Raw genomic sequence first — 13,647 nt, 5'->3', positions numbered from 1 at the left:
CTTATCCTATGTTCCAGCCAATGGACTTCCACATAAAATGTGAGTCATTGTTTTAAGAAAAGCAACTGCACCACGTATGTAAACACAAATGATATTTTCGAGGGAAAGTCTGCTGGAGGCTCAAGTAAGCAGCAGGTAGTTCTTCAGCAGTTGCAGAGAACAGTAATTCTGCAGGTTGAGGAAGCCTTGTCTGGACAGCCACTGATTTCTTATAAAACTGAAGACTCTGGAGAGACAGGTTTACTAATCCAACCTTGAATGCTTGGATCGTGTGTGTGTGTGTGTGTGTGTGTGTGTGTGTGTGTGTGTGTGTTCCATTCTATGATTTAATCTCATCTGAAATGTAGGCATATACAGATATCAAGTAAGGTGCTCCAAGTAGTAAGTTACTGCTTATGATTTTATGCAGTAAAGCATTAGTAAATTCGTTACATGGATTTTAAGCTGGACTCTGGCTGCACTAGTGATTTCAGGGTTCTTCGTAGCCCTCCCAAGTGAGGGACAGGCTGGTTGGCAGCTTTGAGTGACACACTGCCAGTGGTAGCTAGCTGCCAGGATAATGAATGCATTCCCCAAGCCTCTTCTTAATCCCTTGATAATATTTTCCATTTTGTAAAATCTATTATTGATAAAGTGATAGTTCATCTAAACAAATTGAATAAATATAAAATGCATTTTCCTCGTGGTATTAACTCTGCTCATCCCAACAGCATAAGAGGACATTATAAAACCCCAATCCAAACCAACCAGAGTGCTTATACATTATTCAAATGTTCAATCTAAGATCCTGAGAGCAGTACCTACAACAAATGAATTCAAGTTTGCATTTGACAGAGCTTTTTCTCCATACTACCAGGGAAAGGATGGTTAATCCTGGAATATCATTTAGACTATCCACATTCTAATTCTGATGCCAATTGCTTTCCTATACCATCACTCATAACAAGCAGATCTCTTTCTGTTTGTTATTCAAATCAGTCGTCTGAAAATATTCTAAGATATTTTCCGGTGCCCATGCCTGTACTAAGTGCCAGTCCAAAGTTGTTGTTGCCATTTATTTTAATGATTCTTGGGACAAAGCCAACATCCTAATTTATTATGCAGAACTCTTGGGCCATTATTCACCCCTTAGGCAACAGAGACGATTGGTTTCTCAAGCCATTCTCACTCTGGACTTGGTAAAAAAAAATGTATTTTTATTGCTTTACAATGGATTGTCTCCTGTTATGACCAATGTTCAGATCACAGACTTGACTTGCATTCACTTCTTCTCAGATACTTCTTCTCCAAAGTCTCACTTTGTGTCGTATAGCCTCTAAATTCATCTTAAAGGGCACCACCCTGAAGTATGACTCTGAACACCTAATCTGCACATTGGGTGGGTAAAGGTGGGCAGGGCAAGAGTAACTCTGATGAAAGAGGGAGTTCTCTGTGTTGTTAATAAGCATTCTAGTGACTTAATAATATGAGCAAACCCATTCATCCTCACAAAAGAACTTCAACACAAAAAACACAAAGACACAGGATGGCTGTCCATGTATTTTATGCTTAAGAAAAATGCATGCCACCATAAATTAGTAACATCATGTGATTGAACATGAAAACACTTATTATGGCCAAGGAGTCAAAAATGTTCTTCCTTAGAGGTCAATTTATGTAAAACTTGAAGTAAAAAATCATGAAGATTAGTTAATTAGCCTCCTATTTAATTTTCCAGTACAAAGTGATCATCCCGGAAATCATATACATAAGCAAGGCCAATGGGATTCAACAGTTTGTATTTATATATTTCTGTACACATTTATGCTTACATATGTAACAATAATACTCAAAGTAAAAGAGGCTCGCAGTGTGAGAAGGGACATAGGAAAGGTGGAAAGAAGGTATGGAAAGAGAGAGGCAATAAAATTACTTTTTAATTACAGTAATTTAACTTAAAAACAAAAGTCAGAAACTGAAATAATAATGTTTGTTCAACAAAACCTGAAATAAATACACATATTTTAGTAAAACGAACATTTTATTAGTTTGTGGTTACAAATTATTGTTCATAATATCTTATTTGATTTTATACTTAAAATCCATTTTGGAGGAGTTGCATATTAAATGACCATAGGAGGTTATTAATCATAGTCAATTTTGCCAGGAACTTAACTCCCAAAGATGAGTATAGAAGATTATCACAATTGATTTATGCAGAAAAGAATAATATTCTACACAACTTACCTTTATGTGGCATTAATTATCTTTTTATAAGTGTTAAATAAATGTCAATGTATATATAAAACAAGGTCAGGTATTTATAATATTGGAAAATTTCTTATATGTATAGATGTGAAATGCAATGTTTAACTGTAGAGTTTTTCTAAAGAATAAAAATTCAAATATATCTGAACATAGTACCTACCTCTATATAGCTACATACAAGTTCATTCACAGGTTTGTGCAGGTGGAAAGACCTATATTGACTTACAAGAACTAATTAGTAAATTTTTTCAAAATATTACAAAGTATCTTTTCAATGTCCGTTTGTGGAGAACAAAGGCCCCATTGCAGAGGACAACACCTCTTTAACTCATTGGACTTGGAGAAGTTGAGCTGCTGGCTACATAGATCTTTCATCCCCAATTTCTAGTGTCCCTTGTACAAGATTGTACTCTACATGGTACAAAAATAGGAAACATAAACACAAACACAGGCACAAGCCCTTCGATTTACAATGGTTTCTTGCTTGCAAGATATAAGGGCAATGGTGGCACAAAGCCGGTTGGAATGACCAAACAATATCTAATTTGATTTAAGGCACATTCTAGAAGATGGAACACATATTGACATTGCTTTGGTGATCACGAACCAGAGACTATATAGCCCAGGGACCTAAAAAAACAAAAACAAGAAAAAGTCAGTAATAAAATGGCTGCTAATATATCCTGCTATACTCAAAGATCAGTGCCTTGCTCAGCCATCATCAGAGAAGCTTCATCCTTCAGCAGATGTGAATAAATATGGAGACCTTCAGCTGTACATTATCCGGAGAATAGAGACTCTGGAACACTCAGCCCCAGATGGGAATGTCTCTGTCATTTCTCTTCCCCCAAAGATGAGGAAACCCTGCAAAAGAGGAGGTTAGAAGAACACAAAGCCCTCTAAATCAACATGATAAATCTTATACGAACTCACAGATTAAAGCAGAATTCACAGGGCCTGCGTGGGTCTGCACCATGTCCTCCGCATATATAATATGACTTCCTGTTTGGTGTTTTCACAGGATTCCTGAGTGTGCAAATGAGTGGGCCTCTGATTTTTGTGTCTTCTCTTGGGCTCCTTTTCTCCTGTTGGGTTATCCTGTCCAACATCAGTGTGGCAGTTTTAGTGTTATCTTATTATATTTTATTTTCTTGTATTTTATTATTAACTCTTAAAAGCTTTTTCTTTTTGGAAGAGAGACATAAAGTAAGTAGATCTGGATGGAAAGGACACAGGGAGTACGTGGGTGGAACAGAGGGAGAGGAAACCTCAATCAGGATGTTTTAAGTGAGAAAATAATCTGCTTTCAATAAAAGAGAAGTTGTTTTAAATAAAACAATCATAAAATAAATGAATGATTAAATGAAGCACATCAATAAGAAAATAATCAACACTAAAAGTCCACAGTTCTGTGATTATTTTACTTCATTAAAAACTATATATTTTCTTGAAAGTATTTTGGCACATTATAACTAAACAGCAAAATACTACAAATGGATAATGTGTCACATTTATCTGTTTTGTTTGGTTTGACAACATTACATTTTTGACTTGATATTGTCTAAAAGGGGAAGTTTTCAACCACAAAAATCAGTAACCACTGTGAACTGAAGCTATGTGCTTTTCAATGAACTAGTAGCTAAATTATCCTGTACCATGGAGTTATAAAGTCATCTGTGTTTTCACAGTATCTACCTTGTTAGAAATATCAGTGCTGCTGACACATGAATCAAACAGATGGAAACAAAAATGCAACTTTATTAATGATATAGTTGATTACAGAATCTGCTTTTAAAGCTGTAGTCTAATGTGCTTTCTAATTCTTTGCTATATAATCAGATACGTTTACTACTGGCCACAAACCCAGCTGACATCTGCAAACTATCCTTGAGAGATCAGTCCTAAATACAGTCATTCTGTGGGCAGAGATATCTAAAGATAGGGATAGAGATCAGAGGCTGTCAGTCCTCCTTTGCAGTATCTATCAAAAACAGAATGATTTAGTTTAAGTTTGATGGCCTAGAAGAGAAAAGTCAAGCTAACAAAGGCTAAGTAAGACAAAACCCACACCATAACTCGTTGTAGGGGACTGTTCCAGGAGCTTTGCCTCTGTTTAATATGCTATCTGGATGTTCTCATCAAGTCACCTTATGCTCCAAAATGACTACAGAAGTACGTATGCCCCTTCACTAAGTCAGTGTGAGAGAAAGAGAAAAATAAAGTAAAAGAGAAAGAAACAGATAGAAAGGAAGGAAGGGAGGGAGGGAGGGAGGAAGGGAGGAAGGGAGGAAGAGAGGGAGGAAGGGGGAAGGAGGAAGAGAGGAAGGAAGGAAGGAAGGAAGGAAGGAAGGAAGGAAGGAAGGAAGGAAGGAAGGAAGGAAGGAAGGAAGAGCAAGCCAGCCTGTGTTTCCTTATAAGGAGAATCTCTACAAAACAACCGAGGTCCAGATGTCATCATCAAAAAGTGTCAGCAGCCACAGCTCACTGAAATGAAAACTAATGAATGCCAAGTTTTAGTTTAACTCTTTCGTATTCAGGATTAATTTTACATTTTGTTACGAAAAGTAAGGAGGAGATTATATAACAATCCTTTGTTTTGTTAGGAAGAGGCCCAACTAATTGTATTGGAAAAAAGGGGCTAGACATGTTAATCTAGAAATATAAAACATGGTAAATCAATATTCTACCAAATATATGACCAATACTGTTAAATCAAAGACAGCAGAAATCTCACTCATAAGTTATGTCTGAGTATACCTTATAGTGAGAAAATGCCCAAGGGAGTCTAACATAGATAAAGAACTAAAAACTAACTAATTCTGATCGTTGTTTGCAACCAGTTCTTAAGTTTATAACTTGGGGAAAAAATGAGATAATCCTAGAATTTCTCTCACATTGCACAAAAATGACTTAAGTGTGATGCCGATAACTATGACCTGTTTGGAAAAGAGATCTACAATATCAAGGGTAAGCTACCACATACCCTAATGGGAAAAAACACCCACTTGACTACACAGCATTATGAAACGTCCCAAAACTTCAGTTGCATAATCATGACTTACACTTTAAGAATCAGTATAATAAATGAATAAAAATACCCCTAAAACACATATTAGCTTGACTTGAAGCTAATTTCAGAAGAAACTACTGTTTTACTGCTTGTCTACATTTAGGAAAATTCTGAAACACTGATGTTTGAAATAATGAGATTTTCATCTGAATTTCAGATTTTCCAAGGACACGGAAAGTGTCGTCATCAGCAATGTATTTATAATCCTTGATAAAATGCCCCAAATAAGTACTGTGTCATTATAAAGCAATTCCAACTAGAGTAGAGTATTGAATGTGCTTTAATATTCCTTAGTAATGTGACTTCGCAGTACTTTTGCAAACATCAATGCAGAGGCACTTAACATTATGTGATTAACTTAGCATGTTTTAAACATTTTTGGTTTTATGGAACTAGCAGTAAATCAGCATGTTTGCAGATGTGGCTGAGGAAGAATAATCTCCACATGAGAAACAGAATTTTTAAGGTTGCTTAATACTATGCCCTTGCTTGGGGATGTCTGTTGCACTGAACTTCAACATATGAATCATGTTTAATCAGAGAAAATAAGCATAATAATCAAATGCAAAGTGGCACAGGCTTGTAGTGAATTTGTTCTAATGAGAACCTAACTTTCGCTTATGTCAGATAATTTAGCTCGCAAAGCTGTAACTGACGATTAAGGCAAAGAAAAGACGAAGCAAATCTATAATAAATTCCTACAGGAAACTAGAAAAAGAAGAACCCTGCCCTGTAGCCTTTAAGTATTCTCATCTCTAAAAAGGTCACCCCTTCTCTGGAGCTGCGAGCGCTCTCCCATCACATGCCTCATCAATTCTCAGCCTGTGTAGAGCCCTTCAGTTAATATCTGCGATCATGTTAGAAACACTAACAAAAACTCACTTACTCTAGCTGTGTTCATTTGTTGAGCCTGCAAGGTTAAATACATCTAATTAAAGGTGGCAGAGAATTTTAAATGAGTTTTGCATACATTCTTCTATCCTTCAGACATCGTTCAAATGACCGGAATGCTAACACTGTCTTCAGGCTCATTTTTAATGGCATAATTCTTACAAAATAAAAGAAAACGAATCAACTCTTGGGAAAAAAGAAAAGAAAACATGGAATGAAACAAGACACTTAATACAATAAGGAATGATTATCTGTTCCCTTGAGCAGAAAATTCTCCAGATGCCTTTATCTGTTGAGGGTCAGAGGTCACTCATACAGGTTTCCTTTGTCCTGAGTTTGCCTTTGGGTTTAAAAATAATATTTCAAATCAAGTATGCTTATAGAAAAAGCATGTAAGATGACTTTTAAAAACATCTTAATCACTAATATACTTGATTAAATTCTGATGATAGAAAAACCAGATCTAAGACAAAAAGAAATAATGTGACATGAGCTATAGAGCCTGCTTTGAAGAACCTTGCTGAATTAAAATTGTTATGTCATTTACTAACTTGAGCCTCACTGCAATAATAATAATAACAATAACAACAATAATATTAATAATAGTAATATAATACTTAGGTATCAAATTTAAACAGAATTTTTGAGTGTTTGAGTGGTCAGTAGGATAATAAGGAAAAATTAGCAGTGTGGCTATGTTTGAAAAATAGAATTCAGATAATGTCAAAAGTTAGATACAGGCTTCTCTCATGATGTAGATACCAGAAAGGATTGCCTCTAATGTTGAGAATGGATTAAAATATAATGAAGCACTGCCACTCATGCAGAAAAGCAGGGTAGAAAGGATATTAAACCAGAAGTTACTAAGAATTTAACTAATCTTCTCACTACTTTTTAAAAAAATATGTTGTCAAGTGAAACTTACATAAGCAACATAAAAATAGGTCAGGCAAGGCACAGGCTCTGAACATGAGCCACACAGAAGGTAAAACCCCTCAGGATAGAAGCAGGCAGACCGGACTGGAAATTGATCCCAAATTAAGTGAAAGAACTGAAGCACGGTTCTCTACTAACATTATAGCAACCACAGTTAAAAGTAAACCTGAGTCTTCAGGAATAAGGTGAGAACAATTAGTACATGCATATTTATTTATATAGAAGTAAAACACATGCAGGGAGATGCTGGCTTTGGAGAGGAAAATGATCAGGCTGTGACATAAGCTGCTGTCTTGTGTAACTGCCTTTGGGTGTGCATTTGTGTCAGGCGCTCAGATCTTAGTCAGGCTATGTCCTGTTAAAGCAACACCTAGTGAGGCACGAAAAAGGAATCGGGAACACCCAAAACCTTCAAGCCACATTTCTCCCCAAATAATCACACCAGTAACTTCAAAATCCTGAAAAGCAAACATTTAACTGAAGGTAGAGATGCAAAGCTAAATTGATGAGTGGGAAAAGCCCAGGTTATTTTGTTATTTCGTCAAAATCCTAATAAAATAAAAACCTCTATATAAGAGCCGGACATCAGCAGCTGTTATGCTCTGCAGTTATTTTCAGTTTTGAGAAACCTGAGGCTAAGTGGTGGACATTCTTTTTTGAGGTTATAGTTGATGCATCTTCATCAACACAAGACTAACATGCTTTAAAGGCAGTAGTCATTGCAGAAAGAATTCTGTGTATAAGTTATCAATTAAGAGCTCCAGCATCCTGCTGGAGGGAAGTTCCCATATTGAGAAGGAAGTCTCACCATCCTTATACAATTAACTTTTTAACTCTCATGAAGCCTCTTTTGCGTGTAAGATTCTTTATGTACAAGTAATGTGTGAATGTCCAAGGCTAGGGAGCAATTTCTATCTATCTCATACCTTAGCATCTTAGCTTCAGATTTAAACTGAAGTAAAAACAGATCAGCAGGAGAAAACAAGGCAAATTTATATAAAGTAAGTTTTATGTGACATAGGAGCCCTCATAAAATCATAAAGACATAAAAGGCAGTAAGAATTTAATGTTTATATGCCAAATTAGACAAAGTAATAAATTGTGAAAATGTAACTGAGTTAAGGGGTTCAAAGATGAGAATCATTTTCACAAGGTCTGCGTTGAATTCTCTTAGTCTCAACTTCCCTCTACAATGACAAGCACATATTTTCTTTCTATAATAGAGAGGGTATACTTAGAATAAAAATTTAAACAATTACTATAAAAGTATATTATTAGCTCAGATTGATTGGCTTATAAATATTGCTTTTTAAATGATTTTATTCAAAAGAGCCATTATGTCTACGGGGAATATTTTGGAGTAGTATGTTCTTATTCTCTTCAATATCAAGGAATTCCATATCAGTTAAAATTAAACAAAAGCTATAATGGCAAGGTGGTTTTACAAATAGGAAAAATAATTGATCCTGACGGTAAAATAACAAAGTAAAAGTAGAAAATATGCTAACTGACATTCTTTTCATTGTGAAGATGGTTAATTGAAAAAAAAAACATGTATAGGGACCCTGATCACCGGAATTTGTTGGAGTCCTCAATGACTGAAGATCCAAATTGCTCTAGTCACATATGCAGAAGCCTCTATCAATGGCACATGATTTCTGACTGGACTAGTTCTCTGCATCAGTGAATCTGGTATAGAGTTACAATGATTTCTGCATATCTCTCTCCTGCCACTCTGAGAATCCATGCCTTGAAGGTCCACCCAAACGATGAGTGCAGGGTACAATGAGTTTGGTATTCCCTGGCTGACAACTGTGAATTATTCTTCTTCTCAACATCCTCCAAGGGCTCGAATTTCTATGGGATGATTTGTTTTCACATCTATAGGATTTCTTCTGAGACTGCAGACAGCACAGTCTTAGTAGAGAGTACCAAAGTTTCCCAGGGAGCACCTCCTAGACTACGCTCTGGCCTCAGGTTCTTAGATGGAGGATGACTGTGGAAAATTCCACTAAGAGGCTATTCTCCTCAGATATGGTGCTCTCTGCTTGCTTGACACTCCTATATGAGATGATTTAAGAAGCAGTCATAGCATTTTGTTTTGGGTCTTGCTGGCTGCTATAAGAGTAATAGCTCATCTGTAGGCAGAAGATAATGGCTGGCTGAGTGGCTCATCTGATGAGTGGCTCAGCCTCTGGTTATTTGCTCTACTTGCTGGCTGTCCTGTGTTAGCCATAAATGTTAATGAAGTATGAAGTGAAGGGTAAGCTTTACTGCACTTTTTCTTTGGGGTAGTGAGACTGAGTGATGTAAGATCTTCAGATGGTAAAGGCCCCACTTTCTGAGGGCCAGACAGAACTTGATTCATACAACTAAACTCCAATTACTAACCCTACTCCTCCACCCACTGCAAACACACACACACACACACACATTCAAATAAAATTAGTATGTTATTGTTATTATATTTTTAATATATTATAAAATCTCATGAGACTTGTTTACCAAAAATAACATCAGTCATTGCACCATGATTGAAGTGTAAGGACAGAGAACGCCTGTTTCCTTCCAATGAATGGATAAACCCTTGTGGATTGGTGTACGTCCCTGGAACACATGATTTTATTCACCATCAGCCGAACCTTAGATCTCTAAATTAAGTAAGAAATTAGTTTGATAGATAGGTCTTCTGAAAAGTGGTTCAGAATATTCTGTTCCAAGAACGGGCTTCCAAGTATTTGAAGACTCCTTCAAAAATTAGGATACTTTGTAGCCATCAAATAAAGTACCACTGCTAATGTTCATATGTCCTTCTGCATTATAGGCATATCAAATTTACGGAGTTCTAGGTTAGTAAGACCCACAATGGCATTTAAGATTTTTGGCTAGCCTTGAGAATAGTGCCAGGCCAAAGATAATGATTTCAATTTCTTTCTGATTTGATACTTCATTCTGTTGTCTTAACACCTAATGGAACAATTTCCAAACAAGAAAAATCCTATCATAAGCATGTATACAATTGAAGAAGAGACTAATAGAAATTCAGATATAAAGAAAAGGCTATGGTAGAAATTGCTGGCATGACTGACATGAGTAGAAAAGTCAAATTCATATCCCTCTGTCTACTTTAGGCTGCACTAGCTATGTGGATCACATAGTACTTGTACAGTCATATGAACACATAAAAAAAGAAATCCAAGAAATATTACATTTTTTATGAAATAATAATTTTTCCCAACCCTATCAAAATTTCCCCTCCATCCTTATTCTACCTCTCTCCCTATTCTATCCTCACTCCATCCCCACTCCTCTCATCTCAGTCCCTTACATCCAACCACCTGTTGGTGTCTCCCATCTGCGTCACCCATCCATTCCTTCTTTTTTTTCAGAAAAGGGTAGGCTTCCCATGGACACCAGCTAGACCCAACATATCAAGTAATGACATGATTATGCACCTTCCCTCCTATTAAGGCTATGCTAGGCAACCTGGTAGGAGGGAAGGGTCTAAAAAGCAGGTAATAGAGTGAGAGATAACTTCTGTCCCTTATTGTTCAGGGTTCTATAAGAAAGCCATGCTACACAACTGTAACATATGAGAAGAGGGCGTTGGTCAATCCAGTGCCAGCTTCCTGATTGAAGGGTCAGTCTTTGTGAGAACAATGAGCCCAGTTTAGTTAATTCTGTGGGTTTTCTGTTGGTGTAGTTTGTCTTTCTTGCTCCCATAGTCCTACCTCGCCCTCTTCCACAGGATTCCCTGAGTTCAACCAGTGTTTGACTGTGAGTCTCTGCATTTGCTCCATCAGTTGCAGGGTAAAGCCTCTCTGATGACAATCTAATTAGGCAATGATCTATGAGAACAGTGGAATATTGTTAGGAATTTTTTCCTTGACATTTTTTTCTATTAAAATTTAGTTCTCTACTAGGACTGCTGAATGGAATCTTTCCATACTTGGCATGCACTACAAAGGAAAAGTGACTGCCAAACTTGGCCAAAACAAAGCAGGGGAGACCTTAAAATTTTCTTCTTCATAGAAAAGTCTATAAGATATTCTATACCTGTCGATCAAAAATTGATACATCAATAATTGAGAGAAACTTTGAAGGATTGTTCAGGCAGCATGATAGCTCTGTCATTTCTGTAGTTTTGGAAGTGGCTTGCACTGTACTTTCTGTTTACTTGGGTAATATTTTATTCTTCTGAGTTCATTGATTACATTAGAGTATAGATAAATATATTTGGATTGTCATTATTTATGATAGAAGCTAAATTAGGTGAAAAAAATATTTGTATTCACCAAGATAATTTAAATAATGAAAAATGTTTGCGAAATTTTCCAAATACAAGTATACTGGATATTTTAAAAGTAATTCTTACTTGTATATAGTCTTGCTTGCTAAAGTTAAAACATTTCTTTTGGTTTAGACAGAAAGGAGGAAATATTGTGGAATATGACTTTAATTATGTAAAGATGTGCTACATTTTTTTATGCTGTATTTGTTTAGTTATGTAAAGATGTGGCGTTGTTTCAGCTTACATGCCTAAGACATCTGATTGATCTATAAAAAGCTTAACAGCCAAGAGGAAGACAGTAAAGGGATAAGTGTAAGTTCCAGGCAGAGAGAATAAGTAGGAGGAGAGATGGAGAGGGCAAGAGAAGAGAATGAGGGAGAAAGAGTGGCAGACACCCAGGGTCAGACAACCAGTCAGCAAGATGCAAAGTGGGTCATGCAGAATGAAAGAAAAGTAAAATCCCTAAGGCAAAACATAGATGAAACAAAACAGGTTAAATGAAGCTGTAAGAGCTAGTGGTACAAGCATAAGATAGGGACGAGCTGAGCATTCATAATTAGTAATAAGTCTACATGCCACGATTTGAAAACTGATTGATGTCCCCCATAAAAGTATGCTACATATTACAGAATATCATTATATATCATTTCTTACTGAATTTTTTTCTGCCTTATATTGTTTGGTGCTATTCTCGGTCTCTATGATGTCAGACTTCTGGATCCTGGTGCTTAAGGTCGTATCAAAGATTGACTCATTCTCATGATATGATTCTCAAGTCGGTCCGATCATTGGTTGACTAGTCAGGTAATTTCGCTTCCACATTTAACACAGTGCATCTTGTAGGAATAGCAGGTTGTATGTCGAAGAATATGTGACCAAGTTGTTGTCCATGTCCCTCCACTTCTCTGTCTTCTCTGGTTACAGGAAATCTCTGTTTCAGGTTCTGTATTTCCTATTGTTAGGAGTCTTAGCCAGGGTAACCCTTATAGATTCCTAGGAGATTCCTTTGCCCTAGTTTTATAGTTCATTCCAGAGATGACCCAGATTCCATGTGTGTCTCCTAGTACTTTCTCTCTCCATTATATGACCACCAGATTCCTCCTGTTCCCATGCCTACCCCACTATCCAGACCCCATCCCCATTCACCTGTGATATGGATTCTAGTTCCTCTTTACAATGAGACTCATGTCCACCTTGAAAACCTCTTCTTTGGGTCTGTGGATTGTAGCATGATTATCTTTACTTTGTAGATAATACCTATTTTTAGCTGAGAACATACCATGTTTGTCTTTCTGGGTCTGAGGTCTTACCTCACTAAGGATGATCTTATCAAACTATGTAAACTTACGTAAAAACTGCTTATCATGTTTAAGAGCTGAGTAAAACTCCATTATATAAATTGACCACCTCTTCTTTATCCATTCCTCAGTTGAGAGACATCTAGGTTGATTATAGGTTCTGAATATTGAAAAAAAATGCTGCTATGAACTTTTGAGCATCCTTTGTGTATATTCCCATTACTAAGTCTTGAGGTTTACCAATCCCCGATTTTCTAAGGAACTGACATACTGATTTCCCAAGAGGCTGTAAAAGTTTCACTCCTACTAGAATTGGAGTAGTGTTCCCCATGCTTCACTTCCTTACCAACATGACTTGTCACTTGTGTTTTTTGATCTTAACTGTTTTGTCATGTGTAAGATAGATAGGGTGATAAATACTGATCTATTTGCATTTTTTATATCTACCAATACCCACTTAGACCAGAACCTTTTCTTGGAGATGCTTTCTGTTTCGAGTGTTTATTTCTGGCTTATATAATCAGGTGTCCCTAATATATGGCTTTGCATCTCTGTCTTCAGTTCGGTTCCATTAATCAACCTGTCTGGTTTTATGCCAATATCATTGGTCTTTATGTGTTTACTCTGTAGTAGAGGTTGAAATCAGGGAAGACAATAACTCTACAGGTTCATTTATTGTGTTAAACTATTTAACTATCCTCAGTTTTTTTTCATATTAAGTTGAGTATTGTTCTTTCGAGTTCTGTAAAGAATTGTGTTGAAATTTTAATGAGACTTGTATTGAATCTTTAGATTGCTTTTGTTAAGTCAGCCATTTTCACTATGTTAATCTTACCAGTCATGAGCATGGGAGATCTTTCCATTTTCTGATATCTTCTTCAATTTCTTTTTTCAAGACTTGAATTCCTTGTAGC

The sequence above is a fragment of the Myodes glareolus genome, chromosome 25 (assembly GCF_982192425.1).
Source record: "Myodes glareolus chromosome 25, mMyoGla1.1, whole genome shotgun sequence".
Lineage (NCBI taxonomy): Eukaryota > Metazoa > Chordata > Mammalia > Rodentia > Cricetidae > Myodes > Myodes glareolus.
The sequence above is the reverse complement of the archived record's forward strand: the minus strand, read 5'-3'. Positions refer to the sequence as shown.